At 34.7% G+C, this 15874-nt stretch overlaps 1 protein-coding gene across 1 annotated transcript in view; it reads right to left on the reverse strand.

The window, feature by feature from the left end:
- DTNBP1 (dystrobrevin binding protein 1) overlaps window positions 1-12751 on the reverse strand; it is a 105836-nt gene extending 93085 nt beyond the window's left edge. The window contains exons 1-3 of the mRNA XM_024764246.1: window positions 12703-12751; window positions 11707-11757; window positions 4553-4613 (exon numbers count right to left, since the gene is read on the reverse strand). The gene's annotated coding sequence lies outside the window, so the exon portion shown is untranslated. The remainder of the gene's footprint in view (window positions 1-4552; window positions 4614-11706; window positions 11758-12702) is intronic.
- Between the last annotated feature and the right edge of the window lie 3123 nt (window positions 12752-15874).

Raw genomic sequence — 15874 nt, forward strand, 5'->3', positions numbered from 1 at the left:
CCTGCATACTGTGAGTGTTGAGAGGTCACGTTACTACACACGAGGCAGCTGTCTGTCAACGAGTGTAACACAGGTTTGGTAAGCAGAAAGCTATGTTTGAAGCACTTTACTACCTAACAGATTGCTACCATCTATAGACGTTTTGCTGGTTGTATATATATATTATAATATATTCTTAAATATATTTAAGAAATTGGTTAAGGGCTTTGGGTGGACGTGTAACACATTATGACTTTTCCAATTTAGAATGTGACAAATAGGTTCCTGGATAGAGTGCTGGCACAGAACAACTGAAGTTAAGTGAGAGATAATGCCTCCATTTTGCTTGTAATTTTTGTAACTGTATTCATGAATGGGACTGGGCTCCAATTTCACCTTCTCATACTTCCCTTGTTGGGGTTCAGTATCAGTTATTCTAGCCTCATGAAATGAGCTGGGCAGTTTCCCCTTTTTTCACTTGCTGCAGGAGTTTGTCTAACATTGAAATGGTAGTCTCTCTGAAAGTTTGATAGAACTCTCCTATGAAACTCTGTGGACCTGGTGCTTTCTTAGTTAAAAGATTAATCACTAATACTGTTTCTTTAGTGGCTATAGGACTATTCAGGATTTGTACTACTTTTAAAATTGGTTTTAGTAAAAATTTCCAGGGTTTTTCCATTTTGTCCAAGCTTTCAAATTTGTCATAGAGTTGCTCACAAGCTCTTATCTTTCACTCTGCTGTAGCTGTAGTTATATTCTTTAATTCTTAAAATTATTTATCCTTCTTTTCTTGATCCATATCACCAGACATCTATCTACCAAATTTTATTAGTCTTTTCTAAGAACTGTGGCTGTGTCTGGCTTCTATTGTATTCTTTATATTCTATTTCATTTACTTTTTTCACCTTTATTATCTCTTTCATTCTTCCTTTATGATTTATTCTGTTCTCTAATTCTTAGGTTAGATTAGCTCACTGACTTTCAGTCTAATTTTTCCCCTATAAAATTTCCCTCTAAGTAGTCTTTGGCAAATTAGACAATTTATGTGTAGTAATTATAATTCAGTTCTATTTAAAAATTTTCAGTATTATTTCCTTCTTTGAACCATAAATTATGCATTATATTTTTTAATAGTTTTTTAAAAAATAAATTTATTTATTTTTGGCTGTGTTGTCTTCGTTGCTGCACATGGGCTTTCTCTAGTTGTGGGGAGAGGGGGCTACCTTTTGTTGTGGTGTGCGGGCTTCTCATTGCGGTGGCTTCTCTTGTGGCAGAGCACAGGCTCTAGGCACGTGAGCTTCAGTAGCTGTGGCATGCGGGCTCAAAGTTGTGGCTCGCGGGCTCTAGGACACAGGCTCAGTAGTCATGGCACATGGGCTTAGTTGTTCTGCAGCAAGTGGGATCTTCCCAGCCCAGGGCTCGAACCCATGTCGCCTGCATTGGCAGGCTGATTCCCAACCACTGTGCCACCAGGGAAGTCCCAATGCATAATACATATTTTTAATTTGCAAACGTATGGAATTTTCAAAATTGTTTACCTATACTGACTTCCATCTTCATTTGCACCAGGATCAGAGAATATTCTGTATGACTTGATTTACATGAAACTTGTCTATTTACGTGAAACTTGTTGAGAACCGCTTTGCGGCCCAGTACATGGTCAATTTTTATGTGTTCCAGGTGTGCTTTGAAGAATCGTATTCTGTATTTGTTGGGGCAGATTCTGTATTTGCCTATCTGGTCAAGTTTGTAAATCACATTAGTCGCATGTCCTATATCCATACTTATTTTATTTGGGTTTTTTCCCTATCAATTAAGAGGAACGTATTAACATCCCCCCATTTTGATGATAGATTTATCCATTTTTTCCTTATAACTTGTCTTTGATATACGTAGACTTACTAGACACACAGGTTTAGACTTTTTCCCCTTAGGGAACTGAATCTTATAGAGTGATCCTTTGTTTCCTATTTAATTCATTCTCAGTATTCTAGTTTCTTCTACAGGTTTAAAAGATATACACTATTTCTGTTCTTTAGTGGTTACCCTTGAAATTCTGCCCTCCATATTTAACTTTACATCTAAGATTAATTAATATCTATACCCTCTCCATTAATAATGCAAGGGCTTTTAAAATACTTGAACTCTGATAATCTGCCTTCCAGATTGCATGCTATTCTTATCTAGCATTTTTATTCTATCATTTTTAATTCCACAAACTAGATAACTGATAGAAATACATAGTCACTGTTTATATTTACCTATGGTTTACCATTTTCTTTGCTCACTATTCCTTCCTATACCTGAGACTTACCTCCCAAAATCATTTCTTTTATCCAGAAATACATTTTTTAGAAGTTCCTTTATTGGACAACTGTTGATAGAAAACTATTTTTATCTGAAAATGTCTCACTTTGCCCTCATTCTTGACAACAGTTTGAGAAGTCTAATGGAAACTCATTCATTTGTAAGTGATCTATCTTTTCTCTTTAGTTACTTTGAGATCTTCTCTTTGCCTTTGGTGTTCTGTAGCTTCAACATGATATGTCTAGGTGTGGATAGTTACTTACCTTGCTTGCTTGTAATACTTTTTGGATCTAAGGATTTACAGATCTCATTTCTGGAAAATTCTCAGCCATTTACATTTTCCTAATTGTCTTTCCCTCATTCTCCTTCTAGATTATTAGATATATTAAGCTGAGCTATATGAAACTGTAATTTTACAGATCAAAAAGGTCTCATATTGGTAATCTTACTTGGTTCAACCTATAGACCTTTTATAACTATTTTCTATTAACTCCTCTTTTCTTCCATTTTCATATCTCAGAAATCCATTCTGGGTAATGTCTGACTTTATCTCCTACTTCAATGTACTCTTTCTTCAGCTACAGATACCTGCTGTTAAGCACATCCTTTGGGTTTTTAATCTCAATGACTTTTAAAAGTCATGTTTTAAAGTCATGTTTCATACTCTCTTATTCCTTACTCATTTTCATCCATCTTTCATCTCTCTAAAAAACTTTGTATGTTCCTATTTAATTGTCTATATACAAGAGTGCCATATCCAAAGTGCCTTACAGGTCTAAATCTTACTCTTTGGTTCTAGTGACTCCAACTTTTGGTAATATATTTCTTTGCGTGTTTGCTGATCTTTGGCAGGGGGAGGGGGGTGGTTAGGGGATGAATCTGTGGGACTCTTGAAGGGCCTGGGTTTACAAGTTTCATCCATGAAGAACTGGTATTTGTTTCTGTTGAATGTCAAAGACACAGTCACCTGTAGCCCTTTCATTTCTTAAGTTAGTGGTTCCTTGATCGTGCAGGAAGTATAAACTAGAGCCCAACACTCATGTGAGGCCAAGACCATATAAACAAATCCAAAATGGAGACTATATTTATTCCAAGTTGTTATGAAGACAAGTTTCCTTGTTGTCTCCTTTTGCCAACAAGTAGCTTTTCTTTCATCTTTTCTTTCTTTTTTTAAATGTCCTAGATTACCCTTTCACCAAGAGATGTAGTCACTTCAAACATCCAAGAGCTTTATGCAGGAGTCTTAGACTCAGTTCCCCATAGACGAAAATCTCCTGTCACCCAAATCTCTAAAGCTTTTGTTTTACTATTTGACCCCAGCTTCCATGTTATTTTTTTAACCACTCTCATTTCAGTTCCCTGGTGTTTTTGTTTGTTTTCTGCCTTTAGGATTTCCTTTAATTTTTGTACACTTACTGCATTTAAAAATTAAAAAAAAAAATCTATCCAGCATTTAGGTGTTTTACACCTAAAGGGCTTTTCAAAGTATCTAGTCTGCCTTACTAACAGAAACCTATAACCTTCCTTTTCAGTAATTTCTAAGAGAAACATTAATGTCTAAATGTTATCATATGTATTACCATGTTCTGTACATGTAACTATTACAGTTTCATTAATTAGGTAAATGGTGAAGTCAGTCTAAATTAATTAAAAGTCAGAATCACAGAAGAGTTTTTAGAAAGAAAGAACGTTTGATTGCTATCAATAACACAGGCTATATTTCATCTTGGCTAAAAAAGCTTTAAGTACATATACCAAATAATTTAAATTACAAGTCTCTTTTATTCATTACACACTCTATAGAGCTAGCAAACAGGTTGTTCTTCTAAGTAACTGAGGTTGACTCCTGAGATTTTTATATTTATTTACTAATAAGCAAATTAATGATTTTAAGTAGACTGAGCAAAGTTAAACTTTTGCCCCCCAAAAAAGGAATTCTTAAATAGTGAGTAGAAAGAAATGACATAATTTACATAAACTGCAAAGGTATCAGACTCAAATTCAAAGCATTATACCTGGATGAACCAAATATTTACTTGCAACTCTAGAATAAAAGTTACAAACTCTCTACGCTAACTAAATTACTTGACTGAGAAATTATGAAAAAGTGCTTTATTTAGGGAGTTTCATAATCAACTACTAAGTTTAATTTCAGATATCCTGCAAAACGTTTTAACACAACTACAAATTTAATTTCTTAAAAACTAGCATTTAAGACTGCAAAAGGATATTTTCCCCGTGAGTATAAGATTAGCCGATTCTTTACCTCGCCAGCACTTGCGCATTCCTGGGCTCTTCTGTGGAGTGCAGCCCACGTATCTTCATACCTAAGAAAAGCAAAAAATAATTCAAAATACAAACCACACATTAAAAAAATCCTACCTATGTATACGTATGGCTGATTCATTTTGCTGTGCAGTAGAAGCTAACACAACATTGTAAAGCAACTGCACTCCAATAAAAATTAATTTAAAAAATTCTACCTAAAAAGGAACCTGTTACACCCTGTGGTGTCAGAAAGGAAAGCTCAAAAATTAATGGATACACATTGTAAACACACAGAAGTCAACTTCAAGGGGCTTCCAATTGCCAAATCTGGGACAACCTGAGCAACACAACAAATAATGGTGGAAATGGGTTATGATTCATGGACTAAAACCAACAGCCATGAGTTCATAGTGATTTAAATAAACAGTTGAATGGGGCAGAAGGGAAAAATTCTTCCTTGCAGTAGAATTCCAATTAATAATGATAGAAAAAAATGAGAAAAATAGAAAATCACCATTTGGTAAACGCAATACTAATTACAGGCAAGAATTCTAATAGATGCTAAAATTAGTGGGTGAGAGTATAAAGAGAAACAGGATACTTTCATAGTCTCTAAGTATCTCCCCACAGGATACTTACTAATTTAAAAGGGGGAAACAGTATTAAAGTGGAGAAACCTGGCAGACACTTCCTTAACCAAGTGGTCAATATTAACACCAGCAGTAAGGAGACATATCAACATCATGTGTCTACTGATACAATGCACTGGAGGACGCAACATTATTCTTCTGTTATTCTCACCATAAAAGCACTAACTTGAATTTAATCATGAGAAAACAGCAGATAAACCCAAAATGAGGGATATTTTGCAAAATAACTAGCCAGAAGTAAACCCATGCATATATGGCTCAATTACTTCACAACAAAGGAGTCAAGAATATACAATAGGGAAAGGAGAGTCTCTTCAATAAATGGTGTAGGAAAAACTGGACAGCCCCATGCAAAAGAATGAAACTGGACAATTATCTTATACCACACCCCAAAATTAACTCAAAATGGATTAAAGACCTGAATGTAGGACCTGAAACCATAAAACTCCTATGAAAAAACATAGGCAGTAAGCTCCTTGACATCGGTCTTGTGATGATTTTTTGGATCTGATACCAAAAGCAAAGGCAAAAAGAGCAAAAACAAACAAGTAGAACTACATCAAACAAAAAAGCTTCTGCACAGCAAAGGAAACCATCAACAAAATGAAATGGCAACCTACTGAATGCGAGAAAATACCTGCAAATCATACATGTAATAAAGAGCTAATACCCAAAATATGTAAAGAAATCATACAACTCAATAGCAAAAAACAATCTGATTAAAAAACAGGTAGAGGCTCTGAACAGATATTTTTCCAAAGACATACACATAACCAACAGGTACATGAAAAGTTGCTCACTTCACTAATCATCAAAAAGTGCAAATCAAAACCACAATGAGATATTGCCTCACCCCCGTTAGATGGCTATTCTCAAAAATACAGCAAATAATAAGTGTTGGTGAGGATGTGAAGAAAAGGGAACCTTTAGTATACTGTTGGTGGGAATGTAAACTGGTGCAGCCACTATGGAAAACAGTATGGAGGTTCCTCAAAAAATTAAAAATAAAACTACCATATGATCCAGCAATCCCACCTGTGGGCACATACCCAGACAAAACTATAACTCGATAAGACACGTGCACCCAATGTTCACGGCAGCACTACTCACAAGAGCCAGGACATGGGAGCAACCCCTCTGCCACCTGCAACAACATGGATGGACTTGGAGGGCATTATGCTTAGTGAAATAAGTCAGACAGAGAAAGACAAATACTGTATGTTATCACTTATATATGGAATCTAAAAAATACAACAAATGAATGAACATAACAAAATAGAAACAGACTCACAGATGCCCAGAACAAATTAGTAGTTACCAGTGGGGAGAGTGAAGAGGGGGAGGGGCAAGAAAGGGGTAGGGGATTAAGAGGTACAAACTACTATGTATGAAATAAGTAAGCTACAAGGGTATAGCACAGGGAATACAGCCAATAATTTATAATAACTTTAAATGGAGTATAATCTATAAAAAGTTTGAATCACGATGTTGTACCCCTGAAATTAATATTGTAAATCAACCATACCTCAACAAAAAAAATTTAAATAAATAAATAGAAAACAAAATAAACCTGAACTCATAGGTACAGAGAACAAACTGGGGGTTACCAAAGGCAGGGGGTGAGGGGGTGTGTGTGTGAGAGAGAAATGGGTGAAGGTGGTCAAAGGTATAAACTTGTAGTTATACATAACATACAGCACGGTGACTACAGTTAATAATACTATATTGTATATTTGAAAGTTCCTAAGAGAGTAAAACATAAAAGTCCTCATCACAAGAAAAATTTTTTAAGCTATGTGTGATAATGGATATTAAGTAGATTTATTGTGATTATTTTGCAATATATACAAATATTGAGTCATTATGCTATACACCTAAAACTAATATAATGTCATATGTCAATTATCTCTCAAAAAAAAAGTTCAGGCTTAAGAAAAAAGAAAAAAGATCTCAAATCAACAATCTAACTTCACAACTTAAGGAACTAGAAAAAGAACAAACTGAACCTATAGCTGGCAGTAGGAAGGAGACAACAAAGAGAACTAAGAAAACAATTCCATCTACAGTAGCATCAAAAAAATTTTAGGAATTAACCAAGGAGGTGAATACTTGTGCAATGAAGACTACAACATATTGCTGAAAGAAATTTTTAAAAAGACATAAATAGATGGAAAGATGTCCCAGGTTCATGGAATGGAAGACTTAATATTGTTAAGATGTTGTCAATAGCACCCAAAGTAATCTACAAATTCAGTGTAATCCCTATCAAAATCCCAATGGCATTCTTTGTAGAAGTAGAAAAAAGTCCATCGTAAAATTCATATGGAAGGTCAAGGGATCCTAAAAAGCCAAAACAATCTTGAAAAGAAGAACAAAGTTGAAAGACTCACACTTCTTGATTTCAAAACTTACTACAAAGCTACAATAATCAAAATCAAATAATAATCAAAACAGTGTGGCACTGGTATAAAGGGAGACATATAGGCCAATGAAATAGAGAGCCCAGAAATAAACTCTTGCATGTACAGTCAAATAATTTTCGACAACTGTGCCAAGATCATTCAATGGGGAAAGGATAGTCTTTTCAACAAATACGGTAGGGTGCTGGGAAAGTGGATATCCACATGCAAAAGAATGACGTTGGACTCTTACTTTAACACCATACACAAAAATTAACTAAAAATGGATCAAAAAATCCAAACATAAGAACTAAAACTATAAAACTCTTTGAAGAAAACATGGGGAAAAGCTTCACGACATGAGATTTAACAATGATTTCTTGGATATAACACCAAACACACAGGCCACAAAGAAAACAGACAAATTGGACTTAATCAAAATTAGAAACTTTTGTGCATGAAAGAACACAATCAACAGATAAAAAGGCAACCAATAAAATGGGAGAAAATATTTACAAATCACATACCTGATAAGGGATTAATATCCAGAATATACAGAAAACTCCTGACACTCAACAACACAATACCACCCTATCCAAAAACAGGCAAAGGACTTAAATAGATATTTCTCTAAAGAAGATACATAAATGGCCAATAAACACATGAGAAACTCACCATCATCAGTCATTAGGGAAATGAAAATCAAAACCACAATGAGATACCACTTCATACCAATGAGAATGGCAAAAAAACCAACCAGCCAAACAAAAGACCCCCAAAACAAGTTTTGGTGAGAATGTGGAGAAATGGCAACCAGAGAAATGTGCACTGTTAGGGGAATGTAAAATGGTGCAGCTGCTACGGAAAACAGTATAGGGGTTCTTCAAAATATTAAAGTAGAATTACCATACGATTCAGCATTTCCTTCTTTCAGTATATACTGCCAAATAACTGAAAGCTGGGTCATGAAGAGATATCTGCACACCCACGTTCATAGCAACATTGTTTACAATAGCCAAAAAATGGAAGCAACCCAAATGTCCATTATTGGATGGATGAATAAGCAAAATACGGTACATTCATACAATGGAATATTATTCAGCCTTAAAAAGGAAGGAAATTCCTTTGAATTCGTGGTGATCATTTTATAATATACAGAAATATGGAAAAACTATGTGGTGCACCAGGTACTAACATAGTTTTGTAGATCAATTATACTTTAAAAACAAGCGAGCAAACAAACGAATAGAAAAAGAGATCAGATGTATGGTTACCAGAGGCGGGTGGGTGGGGTGTGGAGGGAGGGGAATGGAATGAAGGCAGCGAAAAGGTACAAACTTCCAGTTTGTAACATAAGTACCAGGGATGTAATATACAACAGGATGAATATAATTAACACGGCTGTATGTTCTATATGAATGTTGTTAAAGTCTAAGTTCTTGTCACAAGGAAAAAAAATTCTTTTTCTTTTATTTTGTACCTATATGAGATATGGATGTTCACTAAACTTACTGTGGCAATCATCTCATGATGTATGTAAGTCAAGTCATTATGTTGCAATATCTTAAACTTATACAGTACTGTATGCCAATATCTCAATAAAACTGGAAGACCAAAAAGGAAGAAATTCTAACAAGCTACATGGATGAAACTTGAAATTATGTTAAGTGAAATAAGCTAATCACAAAAAGCCAAATACTGTATGATGGCACTTCTAAGAGGTACCTAAAGTAGTCAAATTCATAGAAAGAGAAAGTAGAATGATGGCTGCCAGTGGCAGATATTTGCAAGATCAAACGAGTTTTGGAGACTGGATGCACAGCAATGCAAATGTACTCAGTAGTAGTGAATTGTACCTAATAATGGTTAAGATGGCAAATTTTATGCTATATGTATCTTACACAATTTAACAATTAAAAACATTTTACGATTTAGGTATATGCTATTTAAAATGGTCTTTCCTCCACTCAATACTAGTTCCAAAGAGAAAAGACTGTGCTTCAGTGCAATGAATAGACACATTACAGACGTTCCTATGGCTGCAAATTTTTCATGTTAAGTCCCCAAATGCACCCCATTTCCCAAAACTACCATACACATAAGTCTAAAGTAAATCTTCCAATGAAGTTCTTTCAACTAAATTCCTAGATTAAAAAAATAAAGATATCAAGCAAACAGTACACCACTGATTAATTTTTACTATATCTCCTTTCATGTTCACTTATGTTCCTCACTCAACAAAACCAAGCAGGAAATTAACGTCAAATTAAGCACTCAGAGAAGGAAAATCCCCAGATTTTGCAACCATAAAAAGAAACCGAATAAAAAGTTAGAAAAGAGAAAGCAAAATGTAGGTATAGGTGATTGTGTCCTAACACAAGCTGATAAGGCGAAGGAGCACACCCTCTACTGTACACATGGCTCCCACTTATCCATCAGATGCCATGTTACGAGGTACAGAAATGCATATAACAACATATGCAACAACAATATATGCATATAACAACATATAACATATGCAACAATATATGCAAACCATATACTTATTTTTATAACAGCTTTATTGAGGTTTGATACACCATAAAATTCATGTTGTTTTTTTTTTCTTGGCCACACCATGTGGCACGAGGGGATCATAGTTCCCCAACCAGGGATCAAACCTGCGCCCCCTGCAGTGGAAGCTCGAAGTTTTAACCACTGGACTGCCAGGGAAGTCCCAAAATTCATGCTTTTAAAGTGCGTAATTCAGGACTTCCCTGGCGGTCCAGCAGTTAAGACTTCGCCTTCCAATGCAGGAGGTGTGGGTTCGATCCCTGGTTGGGGAGCTAAGATCCCACATGCCTCCCAGCCAAAAAACCAAAACATAAAACAGAAGCAGTATTGTAACAAATTCAATAAAGACTTTAAAAAAGGTCCACATCAAAAAAAAAAATCTTAAAGTGCCTAATTCATCCAAGATGTAGCATACCTCAGTACTTCATTCCTTTTCATGGCTGAATAATATTCCATTGTATGGAGATATGAAATTTTGTTATTCATTCATTGACTAATGAATATCTACACTGTTTTACTTTTTGGCCATTATGAATAATATTGCTTTATGAATGATACTGCTATTATGCACATTTGTGTACAATTTTTTATGTGGACATAAGTTTTCAATTTTCTTGGTGTGAAACTGCTAGGTCACATGGTAATTCTACTTTTAACTTTTTGAGAAACTACCAAACTATTTTCCAAGGCAGTGATTTTACAATCCCACCAGCAGAGCATAAGGGTTCCAATTTTTCCACATCACTGCCAACACTTGTTATTGTTTGTCTTTTTGATTATAGCCATGCTAGTGGGTATGAAGCGGTATTTCATCGTGACTTTGGTCTGCACTTCCCTGATGACTAACGATGAGAATTTTATCATGTGCTTATTGACCATTTGCCTATCTTTTTTATGGAAATGTCTATTCAAATCCTTTGCCTATTTCTTCACTGGATTATTTGTGTTTTTACTGTTGAGTTATAAAAGTTATTTATACATTCTAGATACAAGTACCTCAACAGATGTATAATTTGCAAATATTTTCTCCCATTCTGTGGACTGTTGTTTCACTTTCTTGATAGTGTTCTTTAAAGAGCAAAAGTTTTTAATTTTGATAAAGTCCAATTTATCTTTTTTCCCTTTGTTACTCATGCTTTTGATGTCATCTAAGAAAATCACGTATTTTAATATTAATCTGCATGTCAAGAGAAATGGATTGGAGAAGAAATGGTAAAAAAAATTAAGAATCAAAGTAAAAAAGAAAAGAAAATTATTGGGGACTCAAATCCAGAATTGATTTTCTTGCAACAAAGAAACCATAATACATGCACGTGATAAAGTTATTGATTAGTAAACACAACAGTGATCAATATGCTCAAAGTCTGAATGGCCTTTGTATTAATCAGTGAAATGCAAAAGCCCCTCCAGGAACACAAATAAGTAAATAATTTCCAATCTCCTTGTTAAGGTAAAATTTAGTTATTTTAAGGTTTCTCTCTATAAGGTTATAAAATACTTTTAGACAATAGTCAGAAGTATAACCTTTTTATTTAAATGAAAACACTCACCTGCTAAGTAATTCTAGTCCAGCAGAGCACTTTGGCAAATATGGAACAGTCCTGCCAAAAGAAACACTTGTTTTATTAAAAACTGCTGCTGATTTAGGCCAACTTAAAAAAAAAGTTACGTATAATAATTTTGATGCTGTCAATCATAACGTGGAATATTTTTAAATCACTAATGGCAATTGATCTAAACTTTTAGAAAAATGTATTGTTATTCCAAAGTTAATATACTGCAATATACTATCAACCATCAATTTGCCCTATAGATTTTTTTTTTTTTGCGGGGGGCACGCGGGCTTCTCACTGCTGTGGTCTCTCCCACCTAGGAGCACAGGCTCCGGACGCGCAGGCCCAGCGGCCATGGCTCACGGGCCCAGCCGCTCCACAGCACGCGGGACCCTCCCGGACCGGGGCACGAACCCGCGTCCCCTGCATCGGCAGGTGGACTCTCAACCACTGCGCCACCAGGGAAGCCCTGCCCTACAGATTTTTAGCACACAAGAATAAACACTTTAATAGAATGTTAGCTAACAAGAAAATTTTTTAAAAGCTCCTAATCTCTAGGTTTAAAGTGAAATTTGGTCATGTGCTTTACTTTATTAAAAATGAAAAACTGCACAAATTATACTAGTGTTTTCATATAAAACAGATAACACAGCTAAAGAGGCTCACTTGCCAAGTACTGTTTCATTATCAATTTGCTTCTCAATAATGGAGAACTTTTACTGTGCTCTTAATATACAAATAAAAATGATTAATTGTGATCAAATAGTCATTGACTGTCATGGAGTAAAACAATTACATGTCACCATTTTTCAACCATTTTACAATTTTATCAGAAAAATTTCCAGTGTTACAAAATTTAGAAAGAATCAATAAATTGTTTAGTCAGATGCATTCAACAGATATAAAATCAATTAAAGTAATTATGCTATCATGACTACAACCAAAAGTTGTATGAAATTTAAGTCATAGTAAATTAAATCAGGACAAGCTTACCTGGGTTTGTTTTTTACTTTAGCTTCTCTTGATCTGTCACTTAAAGTCTTCAGCCTATAATTCAACAAGTATAAAATATCATATTTTTACAGCTTAAGAGATTTCTTTCAAATGCAAATTTCACAGCTCATAAAACTTTGGGTTGGATAAGCTAATTTTTTTTTAGCAAGAATTAAGCACCTCTACAGACAACAAATATTTGTTTACTATATATCAGACATCACAAATGGAAAATTTATAGCAAATATTTTTATATTTTTCTTGCCCCAAATCCCTTTTCTAGAAACATTTCCTAAATATGACTGGACTAGAAAACCTCACTACTCTGGCAACATCAGAAAAAAAAAGTGGTCTCCATAGGTGAACTTGATCAGCAACAAAGATATCTAAGCAGCACATTTTTTTTTTTACATCTTTATTGGAGTATAATTGCTTTACAATGGTGTGTTAGTTTCTGCTTTATAACAAAGTGAATCAGTTATACATATACATATGTTCCCATATCTCTTCCCTCTTGCGTCTTAAGCAGCACATTTTTAAGTAGATAACTATGCCAGGCACTAAGTGCCAACATTCTGAGAAATTTTAGCTATTGATAAAAGGCTTTCTAAAATACATTACAAACCTCCTTCATTAAAGAGGTCTTGGTACATTCTATTGAACATTTTCTGATAACTCGGCATCATTATCATGAATACCAGTGACTGCATTTCGTGGCAAAACAGTACTCTCCTTAGATGTTTCTGAACTAGGAATGTCTCTTCATTTACCAACTCGAAACCAATCTAAAGTGGTTTTCTGAGTTTGTTCAGGATCCTACACCTATTTCTTCAAAATTTAAATTTTCCATCTCTACCATTGGTCATCTGGTATCAGCTACCGCTTACTGCTTCTGCTAGCTATTTAACTATAGCAGCCTACTCCCTATTCTATTTGCTTTTTTAAATTATTGGGCTGGGAAACATAAACGGGCTAGAAATACATATGTAAAATAAAATAAATAGGCTCTTCTATATATAAAATATGAAGTTCATAAACTTCTATGTTTTTTCACTTCACCAGCCCAATTTTTACCTACCTTTAACTGTGGACTCTGTATCATATAACAGACTGCCAAAAAGCAAATGCTAAATTATGAGATAATCTCACATAAAATGAGATATCTGGACATGTTCTTCTTAATCTGATTACTTCCACAAATATTCATTTCTAAATAGAGTCTGAAGCATAGGCCACAGTACCCCAGCTAGCTCCACGAAGCATTTGTAAAGCTAGACACAGGTGCTCCTTTCTCAAGACACTTTACTGCACTCAGTCAGAAACTGTCCTAGCATACAAGGTGACTCTCCTATGAATGCCCCAACGCTTTGCTGTGCACAGTTGTATGTGCAAGCCCTGACAGAGGATAACAACTTTTTGGTCAATAATGCGTGGCTTAAAACCAGAAAGGGACTTCTAGTGTCAAGTCATTTTTTTTTAACAAGTTGCAGTGTCAATTTCATACTAAGATTTTTTTTTATATTGTTCTATGCTCTTTTGCCAAAACTATTGATGAGATCAATTCCAATATGATGTTAAAAAGACTTAGCAATCTCTTTAGTACAAAACTATTTGTATATATCTCTCCAGATGAGTTGAATTTACAAAGTCTAACCTGTCCCAGAAAAACAATATAAATTTTCAAGCTTAGCTTGGAAACTAGTAAATCCGGTTTAAACTAAGATTAAGCAACAGCTACAGAAAGGTATTTTAATAGCCATTCAACCATTTCCACTCCAAAAGCTGAGAAAGGCACTTAGTTGTGACATCCGAGGTAGAATTATACTAGGAGAGGCAGACACAGCAGTGCATTATACTCACAATGATTCTAGTATTATATTCAGTGATTTGGGACAATTCCATATCATTAGGTGTTACAAGGATATTGAAAGCTCACTGCTAAGACCCTCTCTGAACCATTCATTATAGGACCTAGCAAATCTTTAGGTTACTATTTCAAGTATTTATTTCTGAAAAAAATGTTAAATTTCTCAATTGTAAGATATGAAATGTGGGGTTCTCCTCCACACTTCCCCAAAAGAAAGAAAGAAAAAAAAAACAGTGTGGAATAAAAGAGAAAGGAGGAAGCTTATAGGGAGCTGAAAATAAAATTGTTGGAAGGTCAGTAAGAGCTTCCCCAGGTGGCTCCTTAACAACCACCTAATTTAAAAATTGGTCTTTAACCAAATGTAATGTGTGGAATTTATCTGATGTGGATTTGAACAAATCAACTGTACAAAGACATTTCTAAGAACCAGGAAATTTGATTATGGACTGGAGAACTGATAATATCAAAGAATTAGTGTTAATTTTGCTAGGTATGATATTGGCATTGCATTTATGTATTTTTTTTTTAGAGATGAAAGCTGATGTATGAGAGATGTAAGAGCTTAGTCTGAGGTTTACTTTATAAATAAGGGAGAGACAAAGCAAATGTGGTAGTAGTCGACAACTGTTGAATCTGAATAATGAATATATGGGACTCGCTGTGTTATTCTATTTCTGTATATGTTTAAAACTTTGTAAACAAAGTTTTAATAACAAAAAAGTCTTATATATTCATCTTTTCTCATCACACCTTCTCCATATACATCATCAATATGTCAAAATTCAGAATAAAACTGCTGTAGAAAACAAAGTAGCAAGAACAATGTTGGAAACAGTGAAGAAAGTTCTGGAGAGAAAAAGATAAAATAAGAATAATAGTCAATGTAACACTTTAAGTCGAAAAAAAGTAAGGTCAGACCCCCAAAAAAGCAAGACAGTCCTTTCTGAACTATATACTCAAAACACAGAATTCAACTGAAAGTAGCTTTTACCATTTTTATTTGGGGATAACTCTATTTAAGTTTCTCACAGTGAGTCTGTGCTGGAAACAACCCGCTACTAAAGTCCCACAATGTCTTGACACACTGAGAAGGAAATACTGGTCTGAGTGAAATACCCCAGTCCCTAAACTATAGAATAGGACTATTGTCCTTACCATAATGACTTGCCACAATAAGTAAAGAAAATATGACTTTGGCAGCAAACTATAATTGTAAATTATAAAACCAATTCAAACAAAAAGTATAATAAAAACTATCTCCAGGGCTTCCCTGGTGGCACAGTGGTTGGGAGTCCGCCTGCCGAT

Source organism: Neophocaena asiaeorientalis, unplaced genomic scaffold (genome assembly GCF_003031525.2).
Source record: "Neophocaena asiaeorientalis asiaeorientalis breed wild unplaced genomic scaffold, Neophocaena_asiaeorientalis_V1.1 scaffold427, whole genome shotgun sequence".
Taxonomy (NCBI): Eukaryota; Metazoa; Chordata; class Mammalia; order Artiodactyla; family Phocoenidae; genus Neophocaena; species Neophocaena asiaeorientalis.